The 21090-nt window shown below is 36.7% G+C and overlaps 2 pseudogenes across 2 annotated transcripts; both read right to left on the bottom strand.

The window, feature by feature from the left end:
- Nucleotides 1-13114: 13114 nt before the first annotated feature.
- LOC149213429 (uncharacterized) lies at nucleotides 13115-16736 on the bottom strand (annotated as a pseudogene). Its single transcript, XR_016250326.1, has 7 exons — nucleotides 16291-16736; nucleotides 15595-15975; nucleotides 15269-15344; nucleotides 15090-15153; nucleotides 14515-14647; nucleotides 14182-14295; nucleotides 13115-13912 (listed from the first exon to the last, which is right to left on the bottom strand). The product of XR_016250326.1 is annotated as an uncharacterized LOC149213429 (transcript).
- Nucleotides 16737-17414: 678 nt separating this feature from the next.
- On the bottom strand, nucleotides 17415-20694 carry LOC149213428 (uncharacterized; annotated as a pseudogene). Its single transcript, XR_016250040.1, has 8 exons — nucleotides 20184-20694; nucleotides 19527-19867; nucleotides 19446-19486; nucleotides 19122-19195; nucleotides 18940-19005; nucleotides 18364-18496; nucleotides 18024-18137; nucleotides 17415-17754 (listed from the first exon to the last, which is right to left on the bottom strand). The product of XR_016250040.1 is annotated as an uncharacterized LOC149213428 (transcript).
- Between the last annotated feature and the right edge of the window lie 396 nt (nucleotides 20695-21090).

Genomic DNA, 21090 nt, shown 5'->3' with positions numbered 1-21090 from the left:
TTCAACCATGCTTTCCTCTACCATGCACATAGCTGACAGTATATTCAAAGTAAATTGAAATAAATTCAAATCATACCTCATTGGTAGCTCATCAATAAGGTGCACTTGCAATTTTATTCACTTCCTGTCACAACAAGCCAAACCAACTCTTCACCATATCATCACGTATAAAAATATCACATCAGGTTAGCTCAAACACAACCATGAATGATTAAAATCATATATTACATGCATAATAAAATGAAATAAAATACCAATACTTATCTCTCAATCATTCCTTTTCTTCTACCTTTGTCCTTTGTCCTTTCCGTATCCACATCAAATCGGTTGCCACACCTGAAAAACACCTAGTGCCTTCTCTTCAACCACATACACATACACATAGCGTGCATCACACACATACAACACCATAAAATACATGCACCTACACCTGACATACAACACATACACCTACACCTAACATACAAAAAACATAATACATAAACCTACATCTAGTTTATAAAAAAACATAATACATATACATACACCTTGTGTACAACACAACATAATACATACATAGAGTACAACACAACGAATACACATGTTTCGATACCATGACTACGCAATGCACATACACAGTACCACACGTACACAAAATAACATGTATAAAATGCACATAGTACCACATGTGCACAACACAACATGTAGAAGATGCACGCAATACCACATGTACAACTATACACAGTACCACCTATAGACGTCACGACCTGCACAACATGTACACAACACCACCTGCATAATGTGTACATAGCATCACATGTACACAACACCATATGCACCACATGTACACAACACCACCTTCACACAACACTCCATGTACAACATGTACACGACACCACATGCATTAATAAGGGGGGAAGGTGATATTTGTAATGGGGAATGCGTTTCACACTAGGGAAAAGGGTTTTGGGAAGCGGGAATGATTTTTGAAGGGTAATATCTAGGGATATGTGTGGAACCAAGGGGTAAAATGTTAAAATGAGGGGAAAGGGTATTTACTGGTAATGAAGGGATAATGAGGGGAAATTAGTGAATAAGTATGTGGGGATGTAGTGAAATGAGAGGAAATTAGTAAACAATCTTTGGTGAATATCGTTTCTTTTTCACAATTCCCCCTGCACATGAAACATAGGATTAAGCATGATGAATGTGCTTTTAACTCAACAACCTTGTGCACTTGCAACATTTCTTCTACCTATCCTTCATTTACCCTAACATTTTCTCTTCATTCATTGGGTTAATTTGAGCTTCCTAACCCTTTATTTCCTTTTCTTTTGATAAGAAAACTACCTAATTATTGACCTGCCAAGATTAAACAGTTTGGCTATATCTTCATTCTCTATCTATCAACATGAAATTTAAAGCATGAATGAATCAAGATTAAACTATTTGACCATCATGGATTGTGTCACTTTTGACAAGCTACACATAATCTTATTTTTCAAGGTAAAGTAAAAAGTAGTGGCATTTGATTTTGCACACTTTCATGATCTATTTTTATCTTTTTTTTTGGGGGTTCATATTTTCTACGTTTTTTATCTTTTTTATTTCTTTTTGTCCTTTGATTATTCTTGTAGGACATACCCTCTTTACATTTTTTTAATCAATATGGGAAAACATTTTGTAGAAAGCAAAAATATGTACAATATTACAAGACTAACCATAAAAAATTCAAAATTATGAATCCTATTATTATAAGACCCTAACAGGTCAGACATTAGTAACCATCACCAAATCGGTCTCTACGGAAGCTTTCTAGGGCTTCAGAGTGTTTGTTCCAACCAAGGCTTCCAGGACTAGAAACTCAACCCATAACTGTTGTCGGGCTTCCAGAGTGTTTTTCCAACTAGGGCTTTTAGGACTAGAAACTAAACCCACCAAGGGATTCTAAGACACTTGTCCAACCAAGACTTCCAGGACTAGTAACCCAACCCAAGCTATTATAGGGCTTCTAGAGAATTTGTCTAACCAAGGCTTCTAAGAACTAATAACTCAACCCACAACCATAAGGAACATGAGAACCAATCAGAAAACAAAAGTAAAACCCACAACACCATGGCTATCTAGGAAATGGAAAGGCTAGGAAAAACCATTGTCAATCTAGGCAATCCTCCATACCAATGACAAATCATAACGAAGAAACCACATGCATGTAAAAACTAGCAAGGAAACCATACATGCAAGTTGATACTTACAAATAAATCTAGTTATAACTATTGATCTCGATGTCTTGCTGCACTTTGCTACTTTTCCTTTTCTTTCTTGCTCCAAATTCTAACTATGTCGCACTCCTCCAAGAGTGTTGTAAAAAACTCTAAGTGTCCAAGAGTATGAAAGAGAGAGAATATAGGGAGCTCCCAAAACTGAACTAACAAAAGGTTGTACTAACAAATTATATGAACTGATCCTCCAAAGTGTTTTTATCAATGAGACCTTTATTTTCATCAATTTTCCCTTATTTTCCTCCTCACATGCAACCTGTGACCTTTCACCTTCCTTTCCTCCTAATTTCCATTATTTTCATAAATAAATTCCAATAAATGCCGCTTTACCTTTTCAAATCCTTTTCCAATTCCTTTGCCAATTTACTTAGCCATATTAAAGAAAATGAAAACCTATTAGGATTTTTTTCCCATCATTAAACTTGGAATACATGTCCCATGACCTTGGTCTTATATTTTTTTTTACATGGATTTTTAACCAGGGCTATTACAGAACCCTCCCTCTTGGGGGAACACTATACTTGGTGTTCAATGATACCTACCATCAACAAGACTACTGACAACCAAAACATATTTACCATGGAGCCTTATAACACACCTCGTTGCATTTTTACAATGACCATCGCTGAAACATGACAATTATACCATTTACTGGAGATTTATAACAAAACTTGCTACGATATTTACAATAACAACCACATATACTTATGTGCATTTTCTTCAACCAACAAATAACCATATTGTCTAAGGAGATTGATAAATCTAGCTCAATACAATATTTACAATAATATACGCGTATATGCATATGCACATTTTCTCTAACCAACAAATAAAAGGATACGTCGTCTGTGTCAGTAATAAGGGAATCTAAAGGCTCACTCCTCCACCCTCAAGGTAGTACCAAGATTGACCTCCTTTCCAGGAAGTTTAGAATCCATTGCCAAAGTCAAAGCTAGATCCAATGTCCAATGCTACAATCTTGCAGCACTTGTCCTCTTCAATGAACAATTACCAACTCATTATTCTAGGGCACACCAGTTTCCGACAATGGCCCTGCTCCTGAAGGCTTTACCAACATACTGCTACCTATTCTAATTTCTTTCACTGATGCTACTAATTCTTGCAGATAGTTTCAACCACAAAAACTGGGCATTTCAACCATGCTTTCCTATACCAAGCACATAGCTGACATTATATTCAAAATAAATTGAAATAAATTCACATCATACCTCATTGGTAGCTCATCAATAAGGTGCACTTGCAATTTTATTCACTTCTCATCAAAACAAGCCAAACCAACTCTTCACCAGATCATCACGTATAAAAATATCACATTAGGTTAGCTCAAACAAAACCATGAACGATAAAAATCATATATTACACGCATAATAAAATGAAATAAAATACCAATACTTATCTTTCAATCGTTCCTTTTCTTCTACCTGTGTCCTTTGTCCTTTCCGTACACACATCAAATCAGTTGCCACACCTGAAAAACACCTAGTGCCTTCTCTTCAACCACATACACATACACATAGCATGCATCACACACATACAACACCATAAAATACATGCACCTACACCTGACATACAACACGTACACCTACACCTGACATACAAAACAACATAATGCATACACCTACATCTAGTTTACAAAAAAACACAATACATATACATACACCTGGTGTACAACACAACATAATACATACACAAAGTACAACACAATGAATAAACATGTTTCAATACCATGACTACACAATGCACATACACAGTACCACACGTACACAAAACAACATGTACAACATGCACATAGTACCACATGTGCACAACACAACATGTACAACATGCACACAATACCACATGTACAACTATACATAGTACCACCTATACATGTCACCACCTACACAACATGTACACAACACCACCTGCATAACGTGTACATAGCATCACATGTACACAAAACCACATGCACCGCATATACACAACACCACCTTCACACAACACCCCATGTACAACATGTACACAACACCACATGCACACAACACAACATGTATAATCATACAAAAAACAGCACATGTACATAGCACAATATGTACAACATGCACGCAATGCCATATGTTCACATCATCGCATATGCAACATGCACAAGGCACCATATGTACACAACCCCACATATCCAACATGCACACAACACTATATGTACACAACACCACATATCCAACATGCGCACAACACCATATGTACACAACACCACATATCCAACGTGTGCACAAGACCATACATACATAGCACCACATATTCAAGATGCAGACGACACCATTTGTACACAACAATATATAAACAACATGTACACAACACCATATATACATAGCATTGCATAAACAACATGTACAAAAAACCATATATACACAAAATCATAGGCGAAACATGTACAAAATATATACAACAGTAGTACTGCACATCCACAGACCACACACTGATTCTACCAACTAACCTTGCTTCTAGTGTCCTTCCACTATTCATGCCTGTCCCAACATGTCACAGATCATACTGCTTTCATTATGCCAATGTATCCCTCAACATTACCTACCATAACATAAACATAGAAATAGTATAATAACATAATATCAATTCATATCCACATGATACTAACCTTGTAGATCTGTCAATATTACTCTTCCCACTTGATTCCTCATAAACTAGGAACCTCTTCATGCCATTCACCTTCCTAAGAAATCATTGCTCCACAAGAATGACCCCTTAAAACCATGTCAAATAGTGACATAGAAACCTACATACATACATATATATAAACATTAGCATAAAAAAATCACAATCATGACATACATACATACATACATATATATTAATATTAGTATAAAAAAATCATGATCCATGACAGGCTTGTCAGACATGTCATACATACATACACGTATACATATATAGACATCATCATAATCATGAGCACAACATAATTACCATATATCATAAGATCAAGGTTAAGAGAACTCCCTTTATTCGTGGACAACATGCACAACATTGAGAACAATAGTTCGCAACATAGCGAAGGCATCTAACGCCTCAAATCCATTTACCTTAGTTTTATTGGTGACCTTTCTCATGACTATCTTGCAACTGTCCATTTGTCCTAATGGACCCAACCAACTCAATTGACTGTCATACTCTTACCTTCAGTTGCCCTTATACATGCACCGAGCTTCACCTAGGTCTTACATTACCTGTTGAGTTTCATTCGGCTCTCCTAGAGCTTTGTTAACCATTCTATTTCCCAACCAATTCCCAAGACCCTCAAAACATAAAAGGAAAGAACAAGGAACAAACAAGAAGAAAACCATGAAAAAAAAACAATAATACGACACCACAAACAAAGTGGAAAGGCCTTGTACCAAACATAAGAAAAACCACAATCCATTGTAACAAATCACAAAATACCAAAAGCACAAGAGTAGAAACAAACACCATGACTCAATCCCCATTGTTCCAGTGTTTCCAAAGGAAAGATCAACATGAGACTTCTCCAAGATTTCATGAAAGACTCTTTACCATGCAATTATTTGTATCATACTTCCATAAACACATATCTATCACTGTATAAACAAATATAACACTAGCATTTGCACTTAATGTTGCAAAGGAAACGCCGTAAGGCATAGTGTGTGGAAGAATATTGAAATGTGAATGGGCTTTTGTGGGCTTTTTTGAAAGCAAGGGTCGATGATTCTGAGTTTTAATTTGAGGAAGCCATGCCGAAAACCGTTTTTGGGGGTTAAAGTGGCTACGAAATGGAATGCAAGTAGGCATAAATATCCATTGAACTTGTTTAGAGACCTTTGTTTGTATTTGGTAAAAATTGCGTAGTTGAATGTGAAGGTAAACGAATGAATTCACGTGAACAACAACCGGGTATCCATATTGATTTGGATAGGGTTATTCAAGAAATCATTATTCAAACGGGAAATTAAATTAATATGAAGATATATTGAAAACATGTATTATATTCATTAAAATCAATTGATTTTGTTAACAAAATATGTTAAAACCCATTGACAATGAATTGATTGTGAAGACATAAACTATCAAAATGGTATTTGATCTTGAAACTTCCTTTTTTAAGTTTCAAATGGAAAATACAAATAGTGAATTGTAACAAAAGAGGTTCGAGAAGCAATATAATATTCTAAAGAGCATTGTGCTTGTCATTCCATATTTGAAGTTGTATCAAAACATGTCGGAAGCATCGAAGACCTGAAGAAGCAGTAATGGACCTGCAAAATATTTATTTTGTTAGAATTAGTAATATGTAAATCAGTTGTGGAAATTTATTAGTAATACTTTGCAGGTGAGTTGTGTTAAAATGAATTTGGAAAGAATGGAAATGAAGTTACCTTTGGTGGTTTTGTTTTAGCAGAATAGACAGCATCCTCTAACAGCATTAAAGTTAAATTGCCAATCAAACAGGAATAAAGTTTAAATAATCAAGAAAGCATAAGATCCCTTTGCCAAATCCTCGACAGTGGAAAGTGGATAAAAAGATCGATTCAAACAAGGAGCAAAAAGCAATGTCTGGTTGGTGGTTTTGTTTTAGCAGAATAGACAGCATTCTCTAACAGCAGTAAAGATAAATTGCCAATCAAAGAGGAATAAAGTTTAAATAATCAAGAAAGCATATATATAACTGAATCAATTCAATTGGGAATTAATTTTGAATCAAAATTATAAGACTCTGTATCTGCTCTGTGGCTAATGTACAATTTATGGCAGAGTGGACATTCTCTAACAAGGTGGGGACTGTACTGAGCATTCATGTGTAATATCCATCTGACGCTGGGAAAACTTTTCCAAAAAAGGCACTCTTGGAAACCTGGAAACTATTCAGAATGAAAACATAGTACAAATTCATGCAGCTTTCTAGCCCATAGGCATACAATCTAGGGCCAATCAAGACTTTTAATAGCCTGGATAAATGAAAGCAAGATTCCTGAGCTATATAATAATAAATACAGAATACAATTATGTTGTTGCCCTTTTAGAAAATGTCATATCAGTCGTCATTAAAGTGGGGCTATGCTCCTGAGGGTCAGAGACAAAATGCTTGTGTGAGCTTGAAATCTCCCCCATTTTGTTGAACTGGAAATACATATCTTGACTTTCTTCACTGTCCATGTTTTAACATGATTTGACCACAGGATGGTCTGTGTCAACAAGTAGTGAGACAACACCTACAGATTAGAGTGTTAAGGCAAGGGATCTAATATACATAATGCATATAAAAGAAGGAACTGTTTGGTCTGGCTCAGATTATTGCTGAAACCAATTTCATGACCCAAAAAGTATCTAAACAATTCTGAGTTTTTAAACAATTCACACTCAGTGGAAATGACAAAAGGGTTTCTGTAATGAAAGTACACTCAATGGAAGTATAAAACGGATAAAACTTGCAGGAAATAGATGTTACAAGTGGCTCAAGAGGATTTCAATTTTTTGGATTCGGTTGGTTAGCACCTAATTCAACTATGAACGTATGAGAGATACTTACAATGAAATTATGCTTAATGGTTCAATGCCTCACGCATGTACACTTTACTATTGGTTGGTACCCCTTGCAAGATTCAAGTAATTTTTTACCAATGTTTATCTCAGGTATTATAGACCAACGAGGAGAGTAAAATCTTCAATTGCACCTAAACATGCGTAGAACTGTCAACAAAGGTATGCCTCATAGGGTTGACCTAGATTTGAAAGGATCTCAATGAACCCAGCGAGATGACTATGGAAGTACAATCTTCAAATGCAAACTCTGCCAAGATGCAGGCCGTCTAATGACAGGCTTCACAAAAAAGGTATAGCAAGTGGAAGGACATTCAGAGCCATAATAGATCTTCCATAGATGGCCTGCTGTGGGATCCAAAAAGTTGAGAGGACGAAAATAAGACCCGGTTAGATTAGAAGACAACCAAAAGGAAACGAACCAAAATTATAGAAACAACATATACAGAGAAGGCCCATGAACAAGGAAGAAAACTCCTACAGACTCTCGAGTCTCAGCACAGGAGAAGACCATATTTGAGAACAGGAATGCTTCTTGAGGTTGGTTCGCAGCTCTAAAAGGGGCATTGTCTGAGATGGTGGACTTGGGAGGTGATTTGCTGCTTTTGACGCAAAAAAAGAAACATACACAGTCGTTAAGCAAATAGTAAATGTAATATGCAACCACTGATCTATGCACAGTAATGAACCAAAGTTCATGAGACAAAACTTAACAGGTATTGCACATATAGCAACAGTTTCACACACCCATTCTGTCTATGAGCAAGATATCCAGAGGTATCTCTCACATGAGATAGTGAAGTAACAGGCATTTCAGATAACAGTAGTTTAAAAAATCGATTATGCACATGAGCAAAATATCTAGAGGAACCTCTCACATGAGATAATAATAATGCATACCCGAAAAATCTTGTAGGGCTTTCTCCTTATGCAGAGTAGAATCAATCCTCCATACACCTGCAGGTTTTCACGAACAGCAAAGATAAAGTAAAATTTAAGATAACAGTGACCCAAATATATATACAACCTCATAACTACCACCATAATAGGCAGAGGGCGAGGGCAAAAAGATCTGCAGGAAAAACGGCCTACGTGGCCCTCATGCAGCGAAGAAAGTCGCCTCGTCCTCTGCGGCCCTCGTCGAAACCCTTCTCCCTTCTCTGCAGGTCTGTCGCCCTCCTCTGCAGCAACTCCGCTGCGCCATCCTCAACACCCCCACCCTCCTCTGCATCAAACGCGGATATCCACGGGCAGGACGGGTTTAGTGAGGTCGTTAGGGTAAAGTTTGGTACGTAACAGAAACCGATTTATTAACTAAAACCGACTTATTAACAAAACCGATTTATTAACGTATTAGTTACTAGCAATTGTCCCAAAAGGTACAAAGAGAGGCCGATAGGATTATTAAACTAGAATTGTTGAATTTTTCTAGAAGAGTTAATTGGTTTGTGGAAAACCTTGTTTTCTTGGAGTGGATCATTGTGCAATTACTTTTCTTTAGATGTTTTGTTTATATCTATATTACAAAGAACACATTGAATGTCTTATTTCATTTCTATTATCCTTACTAATATCCTTTCCGTGCTTTTTCTTGATCAATTTGATGAAATATTCCATTATCCTTTGGTAACGCTCGCTGGCTAGCTGGACCATGTAACTCTCGCATTTTAATGCAGTGAACGATCTTCGAATCCCCTGGAACTTCATTACTTTGCTCATGATTTATGACCAACCTTGGAACTTCATTACTTTGCTCATGATTTACGATCAACTTTCATCAAATAAAATTATGAAATATCGCGTTTTCTTTTAACAAGGTGGAAAAACCTATCATAATTCAGCTGTCAAACCAGCAGTGAGGACAACTATCTTTGGCTGTTAACAGTTAATGCATCGCTCTTATTCAAGGAAAACCACGCCCCAACTGGAATGACCTGCTGGTGGTCAGTAAGGGGGCAAATTTCACACTTGCCGGATGTCTCAGGGTCTTGGGCCTTAGACACGCAGAAACAGTATTAGGGCATTGAAACATTGTTATGACAGCAATGTGCAACATTTATTTTTTATCAAACAAAAAAGCAATGAACCTCTTGAAACAAATTAAACATCTTTTATAGTTGAAGGAAAAAGTGAGATTGTTGATATTAACCTCTTCAAAAAAAATGAACCTCTTTTATAGTTTAAGGAAAGAGTGAGATCGCTGATATTAAGTAGTTCACAGTGTTTTTCTTACATCTTAAGTTATTATAACAATATTTATTAATATATCAAAGCTCAACATGGTATTTACATAGATCTGAACCACCAGCCAGCTCATAGTTATACTCAAGAGTGTTTCTCTGGCGCTGTAAGCCATTACAATAATATTCATCAAGATATCAAAGCTGAAGATTTGAACCTGGATGAGAAAGATAACAATCATTTCACCCAACCACCGGTCAGCCTACAATTATACTTGAACACGTTATAACAAAAATCATCAAAATATCAAAACTCAACCTGTCATTGGTGGAGACTTAAACCTAGATGGAAAAGATAACAATGATAACAATCATTCCACCAAATTAAATAACCACTATCAAGAAAATCCAAAATATTGTTAATCACTGTATCAAATAAAACTCTGATGAATAGATAAATTGGCTCTGGCCCACATTTAAGTCAACTTTATAATAAAACAAAGATGCTTCAAAGCTCAACATGTCTTTGGTAAAGATTTAAATCCACATGGAAAGATAACAATCATTCCATCCAATTAAATAACCGCAAATATGTAAATTTAATCAGCCTTACATGATTTATTCGATGGATATAACTGTTAACTTAATGTGGATATAACTGTTAAGGCGTTTCGAACACAGGCAATGGAATCTTCTGTGTAGTGTCGTCTTTAGTTAGTAGTCGGTCATTTTCATGGATAAAGCAAACGCACCACCCAGGTATTGTGGTGGTGGTGGGTGCTGCGTAGTAGTAGCGTTATATGCGGCGTCTATGGCTTTTGAAAAATGCACGACTTTACACATTTGAGATGCTGAAAGGTAAGGTTGTCCCCTATCCAACCAGAAACAAATGCATGTGTCATCTATGATTAAAGTTTTTGTCTCATCCTTTGTCCAGTTCACAAATATTTTGTCCATATCCATCCTGGCCCATCTCCTTTCCTGCTTCAGAATCCCACATATACATTTCACTTAATTTGGGAGTTTGTTTTTTAAGAAAAGACTCACTCTCTGCCCAGAGGATAACAAATATGAGAAAAATAACAAATATTTCTCTTTTTCAATTGGGTACAAACATCAACATGGATGGAAAAAGGAGAAAAATTGTCTATTAGCATTAATCAATTTTTTCACTTTAATGTTGTTTTTCACTGTTTTGGTGTATTGCTATGTAAACCTTACAGTGTAATCTCTGTTCAAATCATATTGTAATTGATATTTATGTGACGTAAGAAGTTTTCATCTGTGCTTGCAAGTAGGATTTAAAAATCATAATAATAGTAGTTGTTAGGTTATAGTGGTGGTAGTTGAAATTAACTCCATGTCACCAAAAAGTGAGAAGTAAGAGACCAATAGATTCTTCTCAATAAAAACCAAAAACATCATCTTTTCTTATTATATTCCATCACATTATTTAGTGTAATATTTTATGGTTATTGTTCATGTAATGTTACAAGTTATCTTTTTCTTATTCTTATTATTATTCATACATTTGATGTTATAAGTGATCTTGGAATATTTCTATGTTAGAGATTTTGTTCTGACATTTATAATCACCTTCTTCTCAATTAATTGTATTTTCCTAATAAAACCATCGTTTTATATTCACTAGGCCAATATGAAACATCATACATCGTAACAAAGAGGTAACAAGAAGGTGGATGATGATATTATAAGCATCAATTTTCATTAAAGCTCTGAGCTTCGCTGGCTTGGAGAGTAAATTGAAAAAGTTTCTCATCTCTGTGAAATACCGTTATTACACCTCAAAATAGATTTAACAATGCCACATTAAAAATGCTCTGAACAAAGTCTATGTTCGAAAAAGCTAAAACCTCTCTGACACACATAGGTAGGCAGTGCAGGCTTCCCTAGTGACAATGAAAAACACAAGTGTCTAATAAACAGACAGTGCTCTGTGTTTCCCAAGTCTAGAATCAAACATAGGTACCTAAAAAACAGAGAGTTATAGCTCTGTGTTTCTCTTGCCCTATATCAAAAACATCGTCTACAAATTATTAGGTTGATTTTATAATTAAGAGGCTTTCCCTCTTGAACAGTATGGGTATTAATCTTCCTGAGGTGTAGGCAGGGGAGAACACTTGTGGTATTAGTAATGGGAGTTTGATCTTGTCCAGTAATGGCAGATGCAATAATCTGGTTGTTGATCTGCAGTTTTTGGCAAGCTAAGTGGTTTCAGTTTGATAGACACCTCAGTGATCCTGTTTAGAAGCCCAGTTTGTATATGTAATCTTATATAGTGTTTTTTCATTTTAAATTACCCATCCATCTATTGCAGGCTCTAGGCCCATCATTTACCAGCCAACTTTAGGAGGCTTTCCCCCTTGAACAGTACGGGTATTAATCTTCCTGAGGTGTAGGCAGGGGAAGACAGCTGTGGTATCGTAATGGGAGTTTGATCCTGTCCAGTCATGGCAGATGCAATAATCTGGTTGTTGATCTGTAGTTTTTGGCAAGCTAAGTGATTTCAGTGTGATAGACACCTCAGTTATCCTGTTTAGAAGCTCAGTTTGTATATTTAATCTTATATAGTGTTTTTTCATTGTAAAATTACCCATTCATCTATTGCAGGCTCTAGGTCCATCATTTCCCCGCTAAGCTTTAGGAGGCTTTCCCCTTGAATAGTATGGGTATTAATCTTCCTAAGGTGTAGGCAGGGGAGGACAGCTTTGGTATTAGTATTGTGAGTTATTCATGTCCAGTAATGGCAGATGCAATAATCTGGTTCTTGATCTGCGGTAATTGGCAAGCTAAGTGGTTTCAGTGTGATAGACACCTCAGTTATCCTGTTTAGAAGCCCAGGTTGTACATGTAATCTTATATAGTGTTTTTCATTGTCACGTTTTTTGATCTTCATCTCAGATAATGAAGGCATCCCTATCTCCTGATTCATAAAATTGTGCAAAATTGTAAGCACAGAATTCCAAATTTTGGGGGATCCATACTCGGTTTCCCTTACGGTGCTAATTTACTCATTTGTTGTTGCAGGTTGACTGTTGGTCAGGAGACTGCAGCTTTTCTGGCTTCATGCGAAACACCGTTGAATGCCTGGGAAGAGTCAGGTCGTGCAAACTGATTACAAATTTTACCACATACTTCCATTGAGAGAAAAACTTCCACAAAACTGAAATACATCCTAATATAATCAACTTAAACATAAACAGTTTACAATAATGACTATTGATTTCTCCGTATAGTTATCTTCATTCATCCATTGCTCATGTAGCCATGATTTCTCCATATACTTATCTTCATTGATCCATTGCTCATCTAGTCATGCTAACTACTTATACATTTCACCACATACATACTTCCATTGGAGTCTTGCAAGGAATATTCCCAGCAAGCTAGCTTTTAGTGGTCACATAACAACAACCGGGCATACTAAAAAAACTTTGAATCGCCTTTTTTTTTTTTTAACTGTACACTCTTGACATATTGCCAGTGTATCAGTCATCTCCAGTATACTCCACAATATGGTGATTTGTGTCTACTTGATTCCCTGAAAAAACACATATATCATTCATAAGCACCAGTTTCGAGTCTGGCACCTTAACAAGCCCTTTAATTCTTTGGTGGCATTCATTGCCAAAAAAATTCTTTTGAACAACCTAAAAATATGGAAATCCATGAATATATATTGGATATAAATTCCATAATAATTGGGATGACAATTGTGTGACACTGTCGAAGTCACAAAGAGTAATTTCTTGTCCATCTGTTGCAATATCAGACCAGCTGCAACTTCAAGCTTTGCCAAAATGTCCGCAACCTAGGCTAGTCAATCCATGATGCACCGACTACTTTGGCCATGAATGCATATCTGTCTGCTGCTTCGTCAATCTGCAGTTGGAAAAGTGTTATATTTAGTATGAAACGGACATTTCTGCAACCTACAACACACATGAACAGAGTAAATCGAGTTCTAATCCTTGCCTGGAACACAATGTCATTCACAGGTGTGGAATAGTAAATACGCTTTGAAAATCAGAACTTTACAAACAATTAGACACAGCTAGCTGTCTACAGCTTTTATTTCTTACAAGCAAATCAGTGAAATCACTGAAAAATTGCATATAGAAAAAGCATATTACGAAAAAATAATAACTCACCAGCTTTTGGGTTGGCCTTCCTGCACCATGGCCAGATTTGGTATCAATTCGGCCAATAATGGGGTTGGTCTGTGGACTATTCTCCACGCTCTTACATAGAACATATTGCATCGTCTATATACACAAGAAGTTCAAAATCGATATAAACAAATTAGCTATGGATTTAAAATAAATTACAATAAAACACGAATCACACATATGTTATGTCTGTTTGTGAAAATAGGGACGGAAAAGAGCCACCAATGGTTTGTGCATCAATAGTTGCCTATAAGCTTCAACATTCAAATATTAGTTGACATTTCATGCAGGGCCAGAGCCATATCAAGTACTCACTGCTAGCAGCTTCAAAGAGTGGAGTGGCACAACACGGTCGTCATGATCTGCTGTCATTAACATTATAGCAGGATACTGTAAATTCTGTCCCGGTTTGTCCCATGGTGTCTTTACATTATGCAATGGTGAGTATCTGCAGCAATGAAGAATGTGTTATACGAACAGTTGATGATGCCTTTTTCAAAAAGCAAGAAGTTCAAGCAAATAGTCCTAAGGGTTAGCTCAAGTGGTCTAGAGCCAGACATGAAGTTCTTAGATTGTTGCTGAGCACAAGTTCGACTCTCCTTGATTCCCTTGGGGCGAGACCCCATATTCAGGGCCGACGGTTTACCCAGTTACCATCCATGAAATGTGGGAAAGTACTCCAGGATTTCCGGTGGAGCTTTCATTCCAAGTAAATAAAAAATAAAAACAAAACAAAACAAAAAAAACTAATAGAGCACTTTTTGATAGGGTGAATAGAAAAAGAAAAAACATTTTATCTTCATTTCAGATCACTAACAGTTTGAATATTATTTAAATTTTAGACACTGCTACTTATTAGTTAGAGAGACAGGCTCCATTTGTCCTCTTACTTAATCAGCCAATGAAATTCGTCTTCCTTATCTGAAGAGCCATAATCAGTAGTCCACGCATGGCCTGCAGATTTCAGCACAAGTTCCATCATCAGTTGCCCTGCAGATGCCTACGTCTAGAGATTACCCTAACCAGAGGGGGAGAAGTAGTTGAATATTATTATGACAGTAAAACTTACCAACAGTAAATTTATGAAAACGCAACATGTCCATAACACCCACATGAGCCAGTGTGCAACCAAATAGGTCAGGTCTCTGTTTAAACGCAGAATTAACAATCAAAACCTCTTATTTCACCGAAAAACGATCTGCTAAATGCTCCCTACATTTCTTTTTGAATAAGTTTTAGAAAAACCGATACAGAGAACAACATTTTCTTTGGGATAAACAACTTTTTCGATCAGATTCTACATTGAAACGAAAGGAGGAAGGATTGAAGCAAGCAACTGGTTTATACAGGACCTTTATTTAACCACACATCTTATCATCAAATACATGGAAATACCTGATTTGTGCAAGCTGCAACAAGAAGTCCACCATTACTGCCTCCTTCAATACATAACTTTTTAGGTTGTGTATATCCCTCTGACACAAGGAACTCGGCGGCAGATATGAAATCATCAAAGCAATTTTGTTTTTTGGCAAGAGAGCCTGCTTTATGCCATTCTTCTCCATATTCACCACCACCACGAATATTTGCAATTGCAAAAACTGCCCCTAGATGTCTTGAAATGACAATACGACCAACACTGAAGTTTGGAGTGATGCTAATGTTAAAGCCCCCATAACCATATAATAGAGCTGGATGAGAACCATCAAGAGCAATGTCTTTCTTGGATACAATGAACATTGGTATCTGAGTTCCATCCTTGCTGGTTATGAAAACCTGACAACAATCGAGACGGATCAGTAACAATATTATATTAGAAAACAGTCACATCAGTAGTCAATCCAGATGGACTGCATGATATTGCCCATTAGTATTAAGTACTCCAATTGAGGAGAATAGAAACATCCAAGTGAGGAGAATAGAAACATCTATCTTGTAGCAAGAAATTAAATGATTCTAATGTGAAACACTGAAACCTATTGCTTTTACAATCAGATTACTTGTTTAAAACATTCAATAGAGAAGATTTTCTCCCTAAAGATAGCCAAGCAAAAATTTGTAGAAGCAAAAAATAGTAAAAATAACCGTTACCTGTTTAGCCTCAAACTCTGTCCGATCAAAGCCTGGAACAACAGTCTCTCTGAAAACAACTAACTCTGGTTTTTCCACATAGGTTGCATCGATAGATAATGCCAGGGGTAAGAAAGCTTGTAAAACCAATAAATATCTCCTTGTCTTTACGCCTTCCTGATATTCCAGAAACTGACCCAATATCTATTGGCATATTATGAAGCAAATTTCCAGATTGCAGTCTCGTATTTGCAAAACATACTTGACATCGCTTAAATATCTTAATAGAAGTCGATTTCCATTGACACAGCAAGCTGATTCAAGCACGTCCTTCTCAGATTCTTCAATAACGTCACTGCAAGCTTCCGGCTGCAAAAGGTCTACACGAACCAATTTATACCTAGGAGCATTTTTATAGTGTTTTTCATTGTACATGTAATCTTATATAGTGTTTTTCATTGTCACGTTTTTTGATCTTCATCTCAGATGATGAAGGCATCCCTATCTCCTGATTCATAAAAATGTGCAAAATTGTATGCACAGAATTCCAAATTTTGAGGGATCCATACTCGGTTTCCCTTACGGTGCTAATTTACTCATTTGTTGTTGCAGGTTGACTGTTGGTCAGGAGACTGCAGCTTTTCTGGCTTCATGCGAAATACCGTTGAATGCTTGGGAAGAGTCAGGTCGTGCAAACTGATTACAAATTTTACCACATACTTCCATTGAGAGAAAAACTTCCACAAAACTGAAATACATCCTAATATAATCAACTTAAACATAAACAGTTTACAATAATGACTATTGATTTCTCCGTATAGTTATCTTCATTCATCCATTGCTCATGTAGCCATGATTTCTCCATATACTTATCTTCATTGATCCATTGCTCATCTAGTCATGCTAACTACTTATACATTTCACCACATACATATACATTTCACCACATACATACTTCCATTGGAGTCTTGCAAGGAATATTCCCAGCAAGCTAGCTTTTAGTGGTCACATAACAACAACCGGGCATATTAAAAAAACTTTGAATCGCCTTTTTTTTTAAAACTGTACACTCTTGACATATTTCCAGTGTATCAGTCATCTCCAGTATACTCCACAATATGGTGATTTGTGTCTACTTCATTCCCTGAAAAAACACATATATCATTCATAAGCACCAGTTTCGAGTCTGGCACCTTAACAAGCCCTTTAATTCTTTGGTGGCATTCATTGCCAAATAAAATCTTTTGAACAACCTAAAAATATGGAAATCCATGAATATATATTGGATATAAATTCCATAATAATTGGGATGACAATTGTGTGACACTGTCGAAGTCACAAAGAGTAATTTCTTGTCCATTTGTTGCAATATCAGACCAGCTGCAACTTCAAGCTTTGCCAAAATGTCTGCAACCTAGGCTAGTCAATCCATGATGCACCGACCACTTTGGCCATGAATGCATATCTGTCTGCTGCTTCGTCAATCTGCAGTTGGAAAAGTGTTATATTTAGTATGAAACGGACATTTCTGCAACCTACAACACACATGAACAGAGTAAATCGAGTTCTAATCCTTGCCTAGAACACAATGTCATTCACAGGTGTGGAATAGTAAATACGCTTTGAAAATCAGAACTTTACAAACAATTAGACACAGCTAGCTGTCTACAGATTTTATTTCTTACAATCAAATCAGTGAAATCACTGAAAATTTGCATATAGAAAAAGCATATTACGAAAAAATAATAACTCACCAGCTTTTGGGTTGGCCTTCCTGCACCATGGCCAGATTTGGTATCAATTCGGCCAATAATGGGGTTGGTCTGTGGACTATTCTCCATGCTCTTACATAGAACATATTGCATCGTCTATATACACAAGAAGTTCAAAATCGATATAAACAAATTAGCTATGGATTTAAAATAAATTACAATAAAACACGAATCACACATATGTTATGTCTGTTTGTGAAAATAGGGACGGAAAAGAGCCACCAATGGTTTGTGCATCAATAGTTGCCTATAAGCTTCAACATTCAAATATCAAATATTAGTTGACATTTCATGCAGGGCCAGAGCCATATCAAGTACTCACTGCTAGCAGCTTCAAAGAGTGGAGTGGCACAACACGGTCGTCATGATCTGCTGTCAATAACATTATAGCAGGATACTGTAAATTCTGTCCCGGATTGTCCCATGGTGTCTTTACATTATGCAATGGTGAGTATCTGCAGCAATGAAGAATGTGTTATATGAACAGTTGATGATGCCTTTTTCAAAAAGCAAGAAGTTCAAGCAAATAGCCCTAAGGGTTAGTTCAAGTGGTCTAGAGCCAGACATGAAGTTCTTAGATTGTTGCTGATCACAAGTTCGACTCTCCTTGATTCCCTTGGGGCGAGACCCCATATTTAGGGCCGACGGTTTACCCAGTTACCATCCATAAAATGTGGGAAAGTACTCCAGGATTTCCGGTGGAGCTTTCATTCCAAGTAAATAAAAAATAAAAACAAAACAAAACAAAAAAAAACTAATAGAGCACTTTTTGATAGGGTGAATAGAAAAAGAAAAAACATTTTATCTTCATTTCAGATCACTAACAGTTTGAATATTATTTAAATTTTAGACACTGCTACTTATTAGTTAGAGAGACAGGCTGCATTTGTCCTCTTACTTAATCAGCCAATGAAATTCGTCTTCCTTATCTGAAGAGCCATAATCAGTAGTCCACGCATGGCCTGCAGATTTCAGCACAAGTTCCATCATCAGTTGCCCTGCAGATGCCTACGTCTAGAGATTACCCTAACCAGAGGGGGAGAAGTAGTTGAATATTATTATGACAGTAAAAGTTACCTAACAGTAAATTTATGAAAACACAACATGTCCATAACACCCACATGAGCCAGTGTGCAACCAAATAGGTCAGGTCTCTGTTTAAACGCAGAATTAACAATCAAAACCTCTTATTTCACCGAAAAACGATCTGCTAAATGCTCCCTACATTTCTTTTTGAATAAGTTTTAGAAAAACCGATACAGAGAACAACATTTTCTTTGGGATAAACAACTTTTTCGATCGGATTCTACATTGAAACGAAAGGAGGAAGGATTGAAGCAAGCAACTGGTTTATACAGGACCTTTATTTAACCACACATCTTATCATCAAATACATGGAAATACCTGATTTGTGCAAGCTGCAACAAGAAGTCCACCATTACTGCCTCCTTCAATACATAACTTTTTAGGTTCCACCATTACTGCCTCCTTCAATACATAACTTTTTAGGTTGTGTATATCCCTCTGACACAAGGAACTCGGCGGCAGATATGAAATCATCAAAGCAATTTTGTTTTTTGGCAAGAGGGCCTGCTTTATGCCATTCTTCTCCATATTCACCACCACCACGAATATTTGCAATTGCAAAAACTGCCCCTAGATGTCTTGAAATGACAATACGACCAACACTGAAGTTTGGAGTGATGCTAATGTTAAAGCCCCCCATAACCATATAATAGAGCTGGATGAGAACCATCAAGAGCAATGTCTTTCTTGGATACAATGAACATTGGTATCTGAGTTCCATCCTTGCTGGTTATGAAAACCTGACAACAACCGAGACGGATCAGTAACAATATTATATTAGAAAACAGTCACATCAGTAGTCAATCCAGATGGACTGCATGATATTGCCCATTAGTATTAAGTATTCCAATTGAGGAGAATAGAAACATCCAAGTGAGGAGAATAGAAACATCTATCTTGTAGCAAGAAATTAAATGAATTCTAATGTGAAACACTGAAACCTATTGCTTTTACAATCAGATTACTTGTTTAAAACATTCAATAGAGAAGATTTTCTCCCTAAAGATAGCCAAGCAAAAATTTGTAGAAGCAAAAAATAGTAAAAATAACCGTTACCTGTTTAGCCTCAAACTCTGTCCGATCAAAGCCTGGAACAACAGTCTCTCTGAAAACAACTAACTCTGGTTTTTCCACATAGGTTGCATCGATAGATAATGCCAGGGGTAAGAAAGCTTGTAAAACCAATAAATATCTCCTTGTCTTTACGCCTTCCTGATATTCCAGAAACTGACCCAATATCTATTGGCATATTATGAAGCAAATTTCCAGATTGCAAGTCTCGTATTTGCAAAACATACTTGACATCGCTTAAATAGCTTAATAGAAGTTGATTTCCATTGACACAGCAAGCTGATTCAAGCACGTCCTTCTCAGATTCTCCAATAACGTCACTGCAAGCTTCCGGCTGCAAAAGGTCTACACGAACCAATTTATACCTAGGAGCATTTTTATTGGTTCGAAAAGTGAACAAAGTGCCATCATTTGCAACAAGATCATACTGTGCTTCAGCTCCCTGATGTTCAGATCGAAGGGGATCGAGGCGCCTCAGATTGCTGTCCTCTCTCATTCATCCACAGACGTTTGGCCTCTCATTCATCCACAGACGCTTGGCCTCTCATCCATCCACAGAGTCTTGGCCTCTCTTTGTTGACCCTTGGTTTCTAAAAGGGTCGATGATCTAATGGTTGGAGTTTATTCCATCGTCTAACAATCGATCTAAGGGCCCATAATGAGACACCGCGGCACGGAGGGGAGTTCCTCTCAGAGGGAACGCCTTACGGCGTAAATATACCAGTTATCTTACCTTGTTGTGCCTATCATGGTACGTTGTAACTGAACACACATGTCTGCCACATGTTCCAAAGATCAAGACAACATATCTATTATTTTGATATCAACCTTTACCAAGACTAACAAACATGTCATAATCAACTCATAATCATAAGACATAATTCTACAACTA

Source organism: Pinus tabuliformis, chromosome 1_1 (assembly GCF_031772625.1).
Source record: "Pinus tabuliformis cultivar Carrire ecotype Pingquan chromosome 1_1, CPIR1, whole genome shotgun sequence".
Classification (NCBI taxonomy): Eukaryota; Viridiplantae; Streptophyta; class Pinopsida; order Pinales; family Pinaceae; genus Pinus; species Pinus tabuliformis.
The sequence above is the reverse complement of the archived record's forward strand: the minus strand, read 5'-3'. Positions and strand labels throughout refer to the sequence as shown.